Source organism: Sciurus vulgaris (assembly GCF_902686455.1).
Source record: "Sciurus vulgaris genome assembly, chromosome: 4".
NCBI classification, from domain to species: domain Eukaryota; kingdom Metazoa; phylum Chordata; class Mammalia; order Rodentia; family Sciuridae; genus Sciurus; species Sciurus vulgaris.
The window spans coordinates 26,024,777-26,041,519 of record NC_136464.1 but is presented as its reverse complement, the minus strand read 5'-3'; the positions used below and the strand labels follow the sequence as shown (position 1 = coordinate 26,041,519).

The window sequence follows — 16,743 nt, the reverse complement described above, 5'->3', positions numbered from 1 at the left end:
AAACAGGAAGCAGAGAACTGAAACTATAGGATAAGCCTGGTTAGTAATCTGCAGTGAATATTAGAGTGCTAATAAAATGCTGCTGGTTCCATGTAATAAAACCACTATTTTTAAACGACAATCAAAAGAAATTTTATACTTGGTTTGATATCTGATACAAAGGAAATTCCATGCTTATCAATAAAATAATGTTAAGAAAACTTAACATTAATCAATTAGCTAATTAATTAATTGTAGTACAATACTCTTCAAGCCCAAAATGATAGAAATATACAAATAGCAGTTGGAACATTTTCATGACAATTCTATGTGAAGACAAAATGTCATGCTGCCAGTTACACTTTGGCAAAGGTTCCTTACCATGACTTTTAAAATGGTGTTTCAGACCATGTCAGTAATTCACTTGGAAAGAAGGGACAACTTAAACAGTAGATAGAATAGATCTATCAGGAGTAGTATTTAACACATCACAGTTTGGTTCACTTTTCAATGAAATACATATGGCAAGATAAGTCATGATAACAGTAAATAAATGGGAACATTCACTATTTTATCACTTTCTTGAATTTTTTTATTTTGTATTTGAAATATAAATTTGAATTTTTTTTTTTTTTTTTTTTTTTAGTTTAGGTTTTTAATGTGGTCCTGAGGATCAAACCCAGTGCCTCACACATGCTAGGGAAGAGCTCTACCACTGAACCACAGCCACAGCCCAAAGCTTGAAATTTTACTTTTTTTAATATATATATATATATATATTTTAGTTGTTGATGGACCTTTATTTAATTATTTATGTGTGGTGCTGAGAATTGAACTCAGTGCCTCACACATGCTAGGGAAGAGCTCTACCACTGAGCCACAACTCCAACTCAAAATTTTTAAGTTTTATAGTCAACCATTCTCATTCTAAGAACACTACTCTATAACTTAAATGGAAAAAAATAATTTTAAAAAATTTCTTCAAATTTTCTCACTAACCTGAAATTTATTTTGGTCTTCATAAGTACAATTTTTATTGCATATTACTAAAGTGGTTAGCTTTATGGAAAAAGAAAGTATGCCATACTCTCCATTTTCTATGAAAATGCTTCATTTTGTTCTAAGACTCATTTTATACATACCTCTTGATAACCCTACTCCTTGACAGATAAGTAAAACCAAGAATAGATAACTCAGGTTTTAAGCAGAGGATATTTGTTTCTTGACTGCTCACTATCTGGCGCCTACCATCCGCAATTTGTCTGCCACTTGCCTGTCCATCGCCTGCCTTTCACCTACCCATCACCCAGTGCCCGAGGTTTACTTCCCGATCATCCGACAGCAGTCAGCAGACTGACCACAGACACTGGTGGAACACCAGCTGCCTGCTGTTGCCTGGAAGTTCACTGTCACAGTACATGCAGATTTGGTTACAAGTGGCTGCCGCCATTTTGAGACAACAGCCAGGACTTGCAGGACCCCTGGCTGGACTGATTGAGCCCCATCTCCAAGATCCCTCAAGCCCAACCAATCACTCCCTGCCTCTGGGGCCCTCACATTGACTGACTCCCCGCCACCAGGACCCCCAGACCGACTGATTGTATCCCACCTCCAGGATCTCACAATCAGACCAACAATACCCAGCCTCCAGGACCTACAGTAGACCACACCCACACTCCATCTGCAGCTCCCCATTTGCCAACACATTTGGAAGCCAGAGCAGCCATCTTGGAAAATCCTGAAAGCTGTAACTCCCATCTTTAGGTGGGTCAAATTCCATCCTGAGACGCCTGCTGGAGACTGGAAGCTCATTGTCAGGTACCTCTCATACATCAGGCTACTGAAGACTGGGAGGTTTGAATACTATATGACTGTTATAGTACAGATTTTCTTTTTTCTCCTTATTGAAAAATTTTAAGTTTTTATTTCTTTACTTTTCTCACATTCTTTTCCTTTTGTTTACCTGTTCCCTCAGAGTCCCTTTCTCCCTTTCCCCATGCTAACAACCAACTTCTTTTGATTTCACTCTCACTCTTTCTATGATCTAGAACTTCTATATATTCTTTTCTTATCCAATTAACAGCTACATCCTATACCCTTTCACATCCTCTTTCTCCTCCATTAGAAACTGTAGACATTATTGCAAATCTATTTGTTATATTGAAGATAATAATTGAACTCATTCTGTTTATTATGACAATATTTTTAACATCCTCATGGGGCTATTTGGTTTGGGTTGCATACTGTCTGAACTGGGCACTGCTAATATTGATCTCCCCCTTAAAGAACAGGTTTTGGAAACCTATAGGGTCACTATAAACCTATAGGGGGGGAAACTGTAATACCCCAGATCTGCACTGCTAGAGGGGAAGATACACGAACAACATGAAAAAACAAGGGAAGAAAAATGATCCAAATAAATCTAGATTCTATATTAATAGAATCCAGTAACAGTATGATAGAAGAAAGGTCAGAAAAGGACTTCAGATTATACATAATGAAAATGATTCATGAAGTAAAGGATGAGATAAGAGAGCAAATGCAGGCAATGAATGATCATACCAATAAGCAGTTGAAAGAGCAACTGCAGGAAGCAAAAGATCATTTCAACAAAGAAATAGAGATTCTCCAAAAAAAAAAAAAAAACAAACAGAAAATCCTTGAAATAAAGGAAAAAATAACCCAAATAAAAAACGCAATGGAAAGCATCACCAAAAGACTAGACCACTTGGAAGACAGAACCTCAGACAATGAAGACAAAATATTTAATCTTGAAAGTACAGTTGCCCAAACAGAGAAGATGGTAGAAATCATGAACGGAATCTCCAAGAACTATGGGACATCATGAAAAGACCAAATTTAAGAATTATTGGGATTGAGGAAGGCACAGAGATACAAACCAAAGGAATGAACAACCTGTTCAATGAAATAATATCAGAAAATTTCCCAAACCTAAAGAATGAAATGGAAAATCAAATACAAGAAGCTTACAGAACACCAAATGCACAAAATCACAACAGATCCACACCAAGGCACATTATAATGAAAATGCCTAACATTCAAAATAAAGATAGGATTTTGAAGGCCGCGAGAGAAAAGCATCAGATTACATATAGGGGGAGACCAATACGGATAGCAGTTGACTTCTCAACCCAGACTCGAAAAGCTAGAAGGGCCTAGAACAACATTTCAAGCTCTGAAAGAACATGGTTACCAACCAAGAATCCTATACTAAGCAAAACTAACCTTCAGATTTGAAGATGAAATAAAATCCTTCCATGATAAACCAAAGTTAAAAGAATTTACAAATAGAAAGCCTGCACTACAGAATGTTCTCAACAAAATATTCCACGAGGAGGAAATGAAAACAATGTAAGTCAGCAAAGGGAGGAACTACCTTAGAGAAAAACCACTCAAAGGAGAAACCAAGCCAACTTAAAAACCAAAAATAAGCCCAAATGACTGGGAATACGAATCATATCTCAATAATAACCCCAAACGTTAATGGCCTAAACTCATCAATCAAAAGACATAGACTGGCAGAATGGATTAAAAAGAAAGACCCAACAATATGCTGCCTTCAAGAGACTCATCTCATAGAAAAAGACATCCACAGACTAAAGGTGAAAGGATGGGAAAAAAACCTACCACGCACACGAACTCAGTAAAAAAGCGGGGGTTTCCATCCTTATTTCAGATAAAGTGAACTTCAAGCCAAAGTTAGTCAGAAGGGATAAAGAAGGACATTTCATACTGCTTAAGGGAACCATAAATCAGGAAGACATAATGACCATAAATATTTATGCCCCAAACAACAGTGCATCCATGTACATCAAACAAATCTTTCTTAATTCCAGGAATCAAATAGACCACAACACAATAATTCTGGGTGACTTTAACACACCCATGTCACCACTGGATAGATCTTCCAAACAAAAACTAAACAAAGAGACCATAGAACTCAATAACACAACCAATAACTCAGACTTAATAGAATATTCCATCCGTCAATGAGCAAATTCACTTTCTTCTCAGCAGCACATGGAACCTTCTCGAAAATAGATCATATGTTATGCCACAAAGCAGACCTGAGTAAATGCAAAAAAAATAGAGGTACTGCTTTGTGTTCTATCAGACTGTAATGGAATGAAATTAGAAATCAATGACAAAATAATGACAGAAATTACTCCAACACCTGGAGACTAAATAATATGCTATTGAATGAAGCATGGATAACAGAAAACATCAGGAAGGAGATAAAAAAAATTCTTAGAGGTAAATGAGAATGATGATACAACATATCAAAATCTCTGGGACACTATGAAATTAGTACTAAGAGGAAAATTCATTGCATGGAGCGCATTCCAGAAAAGAAAAGTCAACAATTAAATGACCTAACATTACAGCTCAAAGCCCAAGAAAAAGAACAGATAACAGCAAAAGTAGTAGAAGACAGGAAATAATTAAAATCAGAGCTAAAATCAATGAAATTGACACAAAGAAAATTCAAAAATTGACAAGGTTGGTTCTTTGAAAAAGTAAACAAAATAGACAAACCCTTAGCCACACTAACAAAGAGAAGGAGAGAGAAAACTCAAATTACTAAAATCTGTGATGAAAAAGGAAATATCACGTCAGACACCACTGAAATACATAACGAGAAGCTACTCTGAAAATCTATATTCTGACAAAATAAAAAATATCGAAGACATCGACAAATTTCTAGAGACATATGATCCTCCCAAAATGAACCAGGAAGACATACACAATTTAAACAGATCAATCTCAAGCAATGAAATAGAAGGCGGCATCAAAAGCCTACCAACCAACAAAAGCCCAGGACCAGATGGATTCTCAGCTGAGTTCTACAAGACCTTCAAAGAAGTACTCATTCCAATACTTCTCAAAGTATTCCAGGAAACAGAAAAGGAGGGACCCCTACCAAACTCATTCTATGAAGCTAATATCACCCTCATACCCAAACCAGGCAAAGACACATCAAGGAAAGAAAATTTTTAGACCAATATCCTTGAATATAGATGCAAGGATCCTTAACAAAATACTGGCAAACCGTATCCAAAACATATTAAGAAGATAGTGCACCATGATCAAGTGGGGTTCATCCCAGGAATGCAAGGTTTGTTCGATATCCATAAATCAATAAATGTAACCCATCATGTCAATAGACTTAAGGAAAGAATCATATAGTTATTTCAATTGACACAGAAAAAGCGTTCAACAAAATACAACACCCCTTCGTGCTCAAAACACTAGAAAAAATAGGGATAGGAACATACCTAAACATTGTAAAGGCTACTGATGCTAAGCCCATGGCCAACATCATTCTTAATGGAGAAAAAAATGAAAGCATTCCCTTTAAAACAGGAACAAGACAGGGATGCCCTCTTTCACCACTTCTATTCAACATTGTACTTGAAATACTAGCCAGGGCAATTAGACAGACCAAAGAAATTAAAGGGATACGAATAGAAAAAGAGGCACTCAAGCTGTCAATATCTGCTGATGACATGATTCTCTATTTAGAGGATCCAAAAAACTACTCCAGAAAACTTCTAGACCTCATAAATGAATTCAGCAAAATAGGATATAAAATCAACACACATAAATCTAAAGCATTTTTATACATAAATGAAACATCTGAAAGGGAAATGAGAAAAACAACTCCATTTGCAATAGCCTCAAAAAAAATAATATACTTGGGAATCAACCTAACCAAAGCGGTGAAAGATCTCAATGAAAACTACAAAACATTGAAGCAAGAAATTGAGGAGGCTGGGGAGATAGCTCAGCTGGTAGAGCGCTTGCCTCGCAAGCACAAGGCCCTGAGTTCGATCCCCAGTGCTGCAAAAAAAAAAAAAGGGAAATTGAGGAAGACCTTAAAAGATTGAAAGAGCTCCCATGTTCTTGGATAGGCAGAATTAACATTATCAGAATGGCCATACTTCCAAAGGCACTATACAGATTTAATGCAATTCCAATTAAAATCCCTATGACATTTCTCATAGAAACAGAAAAAGCAATCATGAAATTCATCTGGAAGAACAAAAGACCCAGAATAGCCAAAGCAATCCTGGGCAGGAAGAGTAATGCAGGAGCTATCACTATACCAGATCTTAAACTCTATAGTAATAGTAACAAAAACAGCATGGTACTGGCACCAAAATAGACAGGTAGATCAATGGTAGAGGACAGAAGACACGGAGACATAACCACATAAGTACAGTAACCTCATACTAGACAAAGGTGCCAAAACTTACAATGGAGAAAAGATAGCCTGTTCCAAAAACTGGTGCTGGGAAAACTGGAAATCCATATGCAGTAAAATGAAATTAAACCCCTATCTCTCACCCTGTACAAAACTCAACTCAAAAGGGATCAAGGATCTAGAAATTAGACCTGAGACCCTTCATCAAATAGAAGAAAAAGTAGGCCCAAATCTCCATCACGTTAGCTTAGGATCAGACTTCCTTAACAAGATCCCCATAGCGCAAGAAATAAAAGCAAGAATCAATAAATGGGATAGATTCAAACTAAAAAGTTTTTTCTCAGCACAGGAAACAATTAATAATGTGAAAAGAGAGCCTACAGAGTGGGAGAAAATCTTTTCCATACACATTTCAGTCAGAGCACTCATCTCCAAAGTTTATAAAGAACTTAAAAAACTCTACACCCAAAATACAAAGAACTCAATCAATAAACGGGCTAAGGAAATGGGCAGACACTTCAGAGAAGAAGATATACAGGTGATCAACAAATATATGAAAAAGTGCTCATCATCCGTAGTAATTAGAGAAATGCAAAATAAAACCACCCTAAGGGGCTGGGGAGATAGCTCAGTCGGTAGAGTGCTTGCCTTGCAAGCACAAGGCCCTGGGTTCGATCCCCACCACCCAAAAAAAAAAAACCACCCTAAGATTTCATCTAATTCCAATTAGAATGACTATTACCAAGAACACAAGCAATAATAAGTGTTGACGTGGAGGTGGAGGAAAAGGCACACTCATACATGGCAAATTGGTGCAGCCACTCTGAAAAGCAGTATGAGATTCCTCAGAAAACTTGGAATGGACCCACCATTTGACCCAGTTATACCTCTCCTCAGTTTATACCCAAAGGACTTAAAATCAGCATACTACAATGATACAGCCACATCAATGTTCATAGCAGCTTTAATTTACAATAGCTAGATTGTAGAAACCATCCTAGATGCCCTTCAATTGAAGGAATGGATAAACTGTGGTATATATACACAATGGAATATTACTCAGCCATAAAGAAAAATAAAATTATGGCATTTGCTGGTAAATGGATGAAGCTGGAAAATATCATTCTAAGTGAAACAGGCCAAGCCCAAAAAACCAAAGGCTGAATGTTTTCTCTGATAAGTGCATGACAATATATAACGAGGGGGGGTGACGCAGGGAAGAAAAGAATGAACTTTGGATGGCGTTAGAGGAAAATGGGGTGGGAGCGAGTGGGAGACAGAGAGTAGAATGAAACAATGTTATCCTATATATAGTATGATTACATGAATGTGTGATTCTACATTGTGTACAATCACAGAAATGAAAAATTGTATCCCATTTGTGTACAATGAATCAAAATGTGTCCGTAAAAATAAAAAATATTTTAATAAAAAAAACATGAATATGAATGGCATACTAGGGGGAAAAAAAAGAATATGTAACGGTTACACAGTTGGTTTTATCATTACATTGTAGTTAAGGGTCGGCTCTGTAACACAACCACAAACCAACAAATACTATTCCCTTAAAAAGAAGAAAGTCTGCCAGGTGCAGTGCTGTACACCTATAATCCCAGTTACCAGGGGGGCTGAGGCTGGGGACTTCCAAGCCAGTTTCAGCAACTTAGTGTATATCTTCTTCTGTGAAGTGTCTACCCATTTCCTTAGCCAATTTATTGATTGGGTTCTTTGTATTTTGGGTATAAAGTTTTTTAAGTTCTTTATAAACTTTGGAGATGAGTGCACTGTCTGAAGTGTGTATGGAAAAGATTTTCTCCCACTCTGTAGTCTCAGCAACTTAGTGTCTCAAAATAAAAAGGTCTGGGAGCCCATGGTGGCACACACCTGTAATCCCAGCTGCTCAGGAGGCTGAGACAGGAGGCTGCAAGTTCAAAGCAGCCTTAGCAAAAGCAAGGCGCTAAGCAACTCAGTGAGACTCTGTCTCTAAATAAAATACAAAATAGGGCTGGGGATGTGCCTCAGTAGTCAAGTGTACCTGAGTTCACTTCCTGGTACCACCCCCCCCCCCAAATTACTTTAAAAAATAAAGAGGTCTGAGGATGTAGCCTAATGGTAAAGCAACCCTGGGTTACACACATAAAAAGAACTCAGATGCTACTTTACCGACATTGCTGAAAAACTCATTTCTGTAGTTAACAGTGTTACCTATAACCCAAAGAACAGCATTTTGAAATAAACTATAGTTTATTTTTGAGACTAGGTCTTACTATACTGTCAGGTTGGCCTCTAACTCCAGGCTCAAACCTCTTGCTTCAGTCTCCAGAGTAGCTAGGGCTACAAGTATACCTACTCCACCCAGCTCTGAACTACAGCTTTTAAATTATTTTTGTGTTCTAATCACAAAAGTAACATATGGAAGGAAATACACAAAAATATTTTAAGCTGGATTGCAATGTCGCACACCTGTAATCCTAGCAGCTTAGGAGGCTGACAGGAAGATCACAAGTTCAAAGCCAGCCTGAGCAACTTAGCAAGGCCCTAAGCAATTTAGTGAGATCCTGTCTCTAAATAAAATACTAAAGGGCTGGGGATGTGATTCAGTGATTGAGTGCCCCTGAATTCAATACCTGGTTCCAAAAACATATATATTTTAAAATGAAGTAATGTAAATTTTTCCAGAAAAGACTGAGAGCCTGTGTTGTGCTGCATTGTATCTAACAGCTTTTTTCCCATTTTCTTCATTTCATTATTTTTGGAGTTTAAATCATTTGTCCCAAGTTGTACTATACATTTCATCAAAGGCCTACACGCAGCTTGCACACCAGTGATGGCTAACAAATTTCAACAAATAAAACCACACTTACTTACCTATCCATGTATATCATTCACTTTCCCTGATTTATTATTTTTTGCATATATCACTTCCAGACATAATACATTTTAAATTATTTCTTTTTAGTTAGATATGACAGTAGAATTTATTTTGACATATTATACATACAGGGAGTATAACTTCCCATTTTTGTGGTTGTACATGATGTGGCCTTACAATGGTTGTGTAGGTCATATATGAACATAGGAAAATTATGTATGATTCACCCTACTGTCTTTCCTAGTCCCATACTCCCTCTCCCTTCATTTCCCTTTGTCTAATCCAATGAACTTCTATTCTTCCCTCCCCTGAAGACATATACATTTTGACAGTTTGCATTTAGTCGGTTCTTCTCCCTAAAATGTACACCCTATGAGGACAGTTTTATTTGCTGTTCTATTCCCAGCATCTTGCACAGTAAACTTGATACATACAGAAATAATTGACTTAGAGTCCTTTGCTTTTCAGAAGCTTATTTTTGTTTTTTTGTTACTGGAGAGTAAACCCAAGGGTGCTTTACCACTGAGCTAAGTCCTCAACCACTATGTTACTGAGGCTGGTCTGAAACTTGTGATCCTCCTGCCTCAGTCTCTGGAGTTACTGGATTTACAGGTGCGCACCATCACATCAGGCTCAGAAGCTAATTTCTGTGTAAGCCTGAAAATGCAAAAATAGGACACAAATTCCTTTAATGCTCTAAATAAATCTTTGTGAAACCCTGCTCTTGGTTTGAGACTGGGCACAATGGCACATGCCTATCATTCCAGCTACCCAGAAAGCTGTGGCAGAAGGACTAAAAATTCAAAGTCAGCCTGGTCAACTTCATAAGCCTTGTCTCAAAATAAAACTTAAAAAAGGCTGAGAGTGTAGCTCAGAGGCAGAAAACTTGCTTAGCATTCTCCAGGCCCTGGGTTCAATCTGTAGTAACACACACACACACACACACACACACACACAAAGATTCTTGGCTGGATTAATGTAATAATATTTTGCTAACCTTTCAATATTGGGCCTTAAAACAAAAGATTCCCTGTTCTCTGGTGGAAAATAACAGGGCTAACAGATCTTGTCAAGTAAAAAAATGCAGTACACATCACCTGACAATGTCTTTCTTCTTCAGCAACAACATGTTCCTATCTATAGTCTAAACTCTAACTAGAAAACACAAATTTATTTCATCTGTTCCTAAAGTTTTGAAACACACAAAAAGACCTAAGTTTTCTTATGTTCCTCTGCTACTGATAGAATTTCCTTACATTTGCCACATAGAATGCTATATATTTGTTCTACATCAGCAATAAGGTTACTTCTAACTGAATGTTTTGAAGAATACCAAACCTTCAATAATAATATGATTACTGACACACAGAAGAAAGAGAGTATGCAAAGGAAACATTTTAAAAGGTTGGGCTATGAGGCAGGGGTTGTGGCTTAGTAGTAGAGTGCCTAGAACATGTGAGGTACTAGGTTTGATCCCTAGCGCCACATAAAAAAAAAACTAAATAAACAAAATAAAGTTATTGTGTTCATCTACAACTAAAAATATTTTTTAAAAGAAAAAAAAGGTTGGGCTATCAACATCTTAAAACTATTACTAAACTTAGATCTTTCAAAAACATAGTTACAAAGCTGCACAATTTTTACATTCAGTTAATATATAATACTTTGCACTGTTAGTAAAGATTCCTTTAAAAAAGGTGGTGGGCAGTGGTGGCTGGGAGTGTAGCTCAGCAGTAGAGCACCTGCCTAGGGTATGCCAGGCCGAGTTTGATTCCTAGAACTATGTGCTATAGCAGTTGAAGAGACTCATCCCCTACCTACAACCTAAGAATTTCTCAAGTTTGGAATTTTCTAACATAGAAACAAGATTACATATCCAAGAATGTCTATTATGTTATCAATACTAGCAAAAAGTCAGAAACATATAAATTAAATATCCATAAACAGTGCCTTATTCAAATGATGGAATATAACACAGCAACTGAAATGAACTAAAGACACATCATCAAAAAACGATGTTGAACTGGGCCTGGTGGTACATGTCTGTAAACCCAGTGACTCAGGAGGCTGAGGCAGAAGATTCCAAGTTTGAGGCCAGCCTGGACAACCAAATGAGACCCTGTCACAAAATAAAAAATTAAAAACTGAGATGGTACAGCTCAGTGGTAGAGAACTTGCCTAGCATGCTTAAGACCCTGAATTCAACCACCACATACACACACAAAAAAAGGTTGGATCTGGGGGTAGCTCAGTGACAAGACACCTGCCTAGCACTAGCAAGGCCCTGGATTCTATCCACAGCACTGCAAGAAAAAAAAAAGCTGAAAAAAAAAAAGTTGCAGAATCATGTAATATAATAAACAAGAGTATATGCACTTTTATAGATATATACATGTTAATAAAAGTATAGCTGGGCACCATGGAGCACGCCTCTAATCCCAGCAACTCAGGAGGCTGAGGCAAAAGATCATAAGTTCAAAGTAAGTCTCAGCAACTTAGTGAGCCCCCAAGTAACTTACTGAGGCCTTGTCTCAAATTAAAAAAGAAGGCCGGGGGTGGGAGGGGGGGGGAGTTATGGCTCAGTGGTTAAGCATCCCTGGGTTCAATCCTCAGTACCAAAAACAAAAAAAAAATTATGAAACATAATGGGTAGGGCTGGGGATATAGCTCAGTTGGTAGAGTGCATGCCTTGCACAACAAGGCCCTGGGTTCAATCCCCAGCACCACAAAAACAAAACAAAACAAAACATAATGGGAATAATTGATGACAAGAGGGGAATGAATAAGGAAAAGAAACAGGAATAGGATCAGGAAGCATTCACATCTGCCCCACCGTATCTGTAATGTTTATAGAGACCACATGAAATGGGAAAGTTAAAAAAAACTTTTTTTTTTTTTTGGTACTGGGGAGTGAATCCAGGGACACTTAACCACTGAGCCAGCTCTTTTTTGTATTTTATTTAGAGACAGGTCTCACTGAGTTACTTAGGGCCTCACTAAGTTACTGAGGATGGTTTGCAATCCTCCTGCCTCAGCCTCCCAAGCCATTGAGATCACAGGTGTGTGCTACCACACCCAGCAAATGTGGCAGTCTGTCTTATCTGTTAAGATTTGATAAAGGAGCCAGGCATGGGTGGCATATGCGTGTAATCCCAGCAGCTTGAGGAGCTGAGGCAGGAAGATTCCAAGTTCAAAGCTAGACTTAGCAATTTGGAAAGGCCCCAAGGAACTCAGCAAGACCCTGTCTCTAAATAAAATATTTAAAAAAGGGCTGGGGATATGTTAAGTGCCCCTGGGTTCAGTCCCCTGTACCAACAACAAAAAATTTAATAAAAGAAATGGATTGAAGATGCAGTAAACAGTCACAATATTATTCTCTGTTTGGAATATTTCATAATATTTTAAGAAAATTTTAAATGAAAGTATTTAAGAAATCCCAGTAAGCTAAAACAAAAAGCTTTTAAAACTATATATTCTACTGGATATTTGAAATGGAAGCATGGTAACACCTAACAGCTACTTTTTTTTTTTTTTTAAGACAATAATTTCAGGTACCAGATTTCAGTTCTCTTTCCAAGCAGATCCTAACAAGCAGATTCTTTTATATCACACTCTTTCACAATGTTTCCCAAACAAGAGAAACAAAGGTAAAAATGATTTGTTACTCAGAATCAATTTCACCATAACAAAGGGGTATTTTTGCCGCTCTGCTGGCAGTTTTGCTGTTTTTTAATATTCTTTTTAGATGTTGATGGACCTTTATTTTATTCACTTATTTATATGGTGCTGAGGATGGAACTCACACATACTAGGTAAATGCTCTACCACTGAGCCACAACCCCAGTCCAGTTTTTTGCTATTTTTATTGGTTTGTTGCTAAAGTTATTTTCCACAAATAGCCACTGCAAACTTTGGCAACCAATCATTATAGGATGCAATCAAATTTCAATTAGTGAACTCACTGAAGACTTAGTGGGTCAAGTGATAGGGACCTTAGCACTCCATAGCAATTTGCTACCAACTTCCTTAAGACAATAACTTCAAGTCTAAATATAAAAAACCAGACCAAGCAGAAAACAACTACTTATAAAGTTTCATTTCATTCTGCTCTACAGAAAGAATCTAAGTATTGTAAACAGCTTACCAGAACTTTTCGTTCTCATACTGAAAGCAATCTATTCCTCACACCCTTTACATACCACTTTGGCATACTCATAGCCTCCACGTCACCTTTTGTTTTGTTTTCCCTGATCCCACCAACCTACAATCTCTCTCCAATCTGAACAAAAATAGTAATATCTGACATTTATTGAGAATTTAATGTTTGCCAATATTTTTTCAATGGAATTATTCTATTTTAATCCATATAATCCTGTGAATTTTATCCTATTTTCCCCTTTTTTAAGTGAAGAAAATGAGTGAGACTCTCTATGGTTAAGTTCTCCAAGGTCTCATGGATGCTAAGTGGCAGCAGATCTCAAACCCAGATACAAAATCCAGGCCCCTGAACATTCAATGCTATCTCCTGGCTCAAAGTATTAAAGTATTGCCTGTCATTACTGCTCACATGTCACTTAACAAATGCCTTATGCTATTTAACACTTTATGTGAGTAGCTGTCTCCAAAGTTCAATACATCATTCATTCAACAAAAATTTTCTCGAAGTCTGTGTGCCAGCATTGTTGACTATTATGCTTTTTATAAAGTCATGTTACAAAGCTTCTATGAATGAAAATGAGCTCTCCAGTCATGTGGACATCCCAGAAATGTAAATGCAAAATTCAAAACAGTTTGTACACAACTATTATCATTAAATAAAAACCAATGTTTATGTAAAAATTTAAAAGATGCATGGTCATAAATAACATGCTAAAGTTGTGGAGTTTTTACTATTTCATTATGCATTTTGGTAAGAGAGCTAAACAATAAGACTGTTGTGGTTTGAACCCAGGGCCTTGCACAAGCTTGGCAAATGCTCCACCAGGGAGACACATCCATAGCCCACACTTTTTAAAAACATATTGTGTATTTTTCCCATAAAACGGTAGAAATAGCCTAGAAACATTAATAAACACCACTCCTCTTAACATTCATTGTAATTTGACTCCCCGCCCCCCAACTGAGGCTTGAACCCTGGAGCGTTCTACCCCTGAGGCTACAACCCCAAGCCCTTTTTTTTTTTGAGACTAAATTGCCAAGGCATGGAATTTAGGATCCTCCTGCCTCAGCCTTCCAAGTCGCTGGAATTCAGGCCTCAGCCATCGCAACAAGCTAATCTGGCTTTTTTAGGAAGATCTAGTATCTTCTACTAAAGGCTAGTAGGTACTATAAGTAAATACCTATTTTAAGTCTTCTGGCAAGTGTAAACTTCTGGAAACTTGTAATTGACCGGTTTTCATGAACTGTCATTCAATCTTGGAACTGAATGGAATCTAGCAGAACACCTTTGGTCCCCTTATTTTGAAGATTAGTTGGTCACTAAATTCTAAAACCTAAATTCTAGGTTATATAGAGTAAGGCAGCAACCTATGCTGCTGAAATGTACTGGTTTATAGTGTAAAAGAAAGGCACTTAAGGAAGATTATGTCTGGGGATGGGGTTGTGAGGCACTGGGTTTGATTCTCAGCACCACATATAAATGAATAAGGTCTATCAACATCTAAAATTTTTTAAATAGTACGTCTGCTAGTATCGACACAGCATGTGCAGTTCTAATTTTAATAACTAGTTATGTCTTCTTGAACTTAACCTTTTCAAGTCTGGATGTCTTCGTCTGGATAAACAGTTAATCACTATTGAGAAGTACCAGGGTAAATATTTGAAAGACCTGAAGCCTGCCCTACACTGATTAAGTCTTTTTGGCAAATGGCAATGTTTCAATATTCTCCCCTTCACATCCCGGTGAGCAGAGTGTGCATCCTTAAGAGGAAAAAATGTAGAGTCTATCGATGTTAGGAGACAAATATGGGAAATCTGCCCGCATCCGGGTGCGCGCGCACCCCACAACGCTGGAATGGTGACTAGTCATTTCAGAGCACCGCACTTCGGGGCACAGCCCTCACACATAACGGCCGTAAACTGAACGCACCGGAAAACAAATCCCACACCAAGCTCTACCCACAGCTTTTAAAAGCTGCGGCCTCCCAAAGACGACCCCCCAAATCATAATTCTTACAACGAGCCTCACATCCGCCTCTCGCCCGCCCTCTCCCCGGCGTCGGGGATCCGGGCAAAAGGAAAGGCACCGGCGGTCCCCGGCGGCGGACCCCGCGACTGGGAGCCGTCCGGGAGAACGAGCACGTCTTTCTGAGGCGGCTTACAACCCGAGGTGAGCTTTCCAGGAAGTGCGGCACACGACAAAACCGGCGTGTGGGCCATCAAGTTGGCAGCGTCTCAGGCTCTCGCTAAGACGCTGCCAAGCTGCAGCCCACCGCGGGGCCCGCCAGGTCCTCCCGGGCGGCCGAGGGGGCGTGGGAGGGGCGGAAGGGCTGGCCTCGGGGGCGCCCGCGTCGGCCGGAAAAAACAGGCAGAGCGGGTAGAGGGTGTCTCCCGAAGCGGGACCGGGACTGCCTCTAGCGTGCCAAAGTGGGGACGAAACGCAGCCAAGGCGAGGCGGGGTCCTAGCGAGACGACGTCGGGAAACAATGGCGCGAGCGTGACGTGGGCCGGGGGCGTCGCCGCGGCACCCGGGAAGGGGCTGCGGTGGGGCGGGGGCGGGAGCGGCCTGGGCAGGGGGCGTGCAGGGACCCCGGCGCGGGCTCCGCGGGCGCGCGGGCAGGGGCTCGGCCTGAGGAGGGGTCTGAAGGGGCGCCGCAGCTGGAAACAGTGGCAGGCGGCGGCCCCTGCCCCGGGGTCGCGTGCTCGACCGCGCACCCTCTTTCCTTCCCTCCCTCCCTCGCCTGCCCGCCCGCTCCTTCCCCTCCCGCCCGCGGCTCCCGCGGCACTCACCGGCCCCGCCGCACGGCTGCAATCCCAGCGCGCAACTGCCGCAGCCGCCTTGGCGCGCGCCCTCCCCGCCCCCGCCGCCCCAGCACCGCCCCCAGCTCGCGCCCGGCCAGGGACCGGAGCGCTATTCCGTCCCCCGACTCCGCCGCAGAACCCAGCGTTGGCGACGCTCCCTGGCCTTGCTACTGGACGCCGGACGCGAGCCGCGATCTGGCCAGTGGTTTGCCGCTCACGCGCCTCTGGGGATCTTCAAACGACAGAATACTGGTTGTTGCCCAGCTGTGGGGTGACGCAGGTTGACTACCCTTCTGTCTCCTATAGGTCCCCATCCCTTGGTATTCTATCCCCGTCCCTCTGCAGGGCCCGGGCTACTCTCTCTACTGTGGGCATCTCGCCTCCTCTCCCACGAGGCTTTCCCTTAGAGGGAAAGAGCGTCCTTCTTCCCAGTCACAGTACCTTTTACTCGAATGAGCCTGAAGGCTCCTCTGGTCATACCCCTGTAGCACGTTTGAATCCCCTTGATGACTAAAAACACCGGCTTTTGGAATTTATCAGAACTGATCCAAACCCAGTTTCACCACCTACAAACTGTATGACCTTGAGTAAGATACCTCACTACAGCCAGTGCCCTCATCTGTATGCAGGGACAGTTAGCATTATTGACAGGATTAAATAATATAGGTGAAACCTTCTGGCACATAGTAAGCATTCAATAAATGGT

At 40.1% G+C, this 16,743-nt stretch overlaps 1 protein-coding gene across 2 annotated transcripts in view; it reads right to left on the bottom strand.

Annotated features, from left to right (window-relative positions):
• Positions 1–16,109, bottom strand: part of NT5C2 (5'-nucleotidase, cytosolic II) — a 128,891-nt gene extending 112,782 nt beyond the window's left edge. Inside the window, exon 1 of one of the 2 annotated variants that reach the window (XM_079136335.1) lies at positions 16,026–16,109. The gene's annotated coding sequence lies outside the window, so the exon portion shown is untranslated. The remainder of the gene's footprint in view (positions 1–16,025) is intronic. The other variant, XM_079136328.1, reaches the window with a different exon arrangement.
• Between the last annotated feature and the right edge of the window lie 634 nt (positions 16,110–16,743).